Source organism: Silene latifolia, chromosome X, assembly GCF_048544455.1.
Source record: "Silene latifolia isolate original U9 population chromosome X, ASM4854445v1, whole genome shotgun sequence".
Classification (NCBI taxonomy): Eukaryota; Viridiplantae; Streptophyta; class Magnoliopsida; order Caryophyllales; family Caryophyllaceae; genus Silene; species Silene latifolia.
Genome location: NC_133537.1, coordinates 312,661,589 through 312,663,123, shown reverse-complemented (window position 1 = coordinate 312,663,123; position 1,535 = coordinate 312,661,589).

Here is a 1,535-nt window from a genome sequence, read left to right as displayed (position 1 = left end):
AAGCGGTTTTGACATCCATTTGCCATATCTCATAATCATGAAATGAAGCAATCGCTAACATTATCCGAACAGATCTAAGCATAGCAACTGGTGCAAAAGTTTCATCATAGTGTAAACCATGAAACTGAGTGAAACCTTTTGCAACCAATCTAGCTTTGTAGACATCTTTATGTCCATCCATGCCGATTTTAATCTTGAATATCCACTTACACCAAGAGGTCGAACATCTTTAGGTAAGTCAACCAGTCCCATACTTGATTATCGTACATGGAATCCATTTCGGATTGCATGGCCTCGAGCCATAGCTAGCTTAGAGTCGAACTCATAATAGCCGCTTTATAGGTCTTGGGTTCATCACTTTCTAAAAGTAAAACCTCATAGTCACCATCTTCCTCGATAATACCAAGGTATCTATCAGTCAAGGCGACTAACCCTTTCGACCTCCTAGGTTCGGAAGGAACAATAACCGATTCGACGTAGAAGGAACATCTTCCGTATTGTCATATCGCTTTGTGGCTCTTGAACTTCTTCAAGTTCAAATTTTCTCCCACTCTGTCTTCTAGAAATAAATTCTTTTTCTAGAAAGACAGCTTCACGAGCCACAAACACTTTGTTCTCGTTACTATTGTAGAAGTAATATCCACAAGTTTCCTTAGGGTAGCCTACAAAAATACACTTTTCAGAACGAGGTGCAAGCTTATCGTCAGACTTGCTCTTAACATAAGCATCACAACCCCATACTTTCATGTATCGCAGATTCTGGACTTTCCCTTTCCATATCTCATATGGAGTTTTGTCAGTTGCTTTAGTGGGACTTTTATTAAGTGATTGTACAGCAGATAAAATGGCAAAACCTCAGAATGACTTAGGTAACTCTGTTTGACTCATCATCGATCGAACCATATCTAATAAAGTTCGATTCCTCCTTTCAGCCACACCATTTAATTGTGGTGTGCCAGGAGGAGTTAACTGAGATACAATACCACAGTTTATAAGGTGATCTTTAAAGTCATTGCTTAAATATTCCCCACCACAATCTGATCGTAATGCTTTAATCTTCTTATTTAATTGGTTTTCTACTTCATTCTGAAACTCTTTGAACTTATCAAAAGCTTCACTTTTATACCTCATTAAGTAGATATACCCATATCTACTCATGTCATCGGTAAAAGTAATGAAATAGTCATAATTACCTCTAGCAGTGACTGTCATTGGGCCACAAACATCGGTATGTATTAAACCCAATAACTCACTAGCTCGAGATCCTTTTCCTAGAAAAGGTGAACGAGTCATCTTGCTAAGAAGACAAGATTCGCATGTACCAAATGATTCGAAATCAAAAGGTTTAATTACACCAGTCGACACTAGTCTTTTAATGCGCTTCTCGTTGATGTGTCCTAAGCGACAATGCCATAAATAAGATTGATCGGGATCACCTGTTTTGAGTCTTTTACTATCTAAATGATAAACATCGTTGCAAGTATCTAGAATATAAATTCCATTGATCGAAATAGCTTGGCTATATACAATCCCAT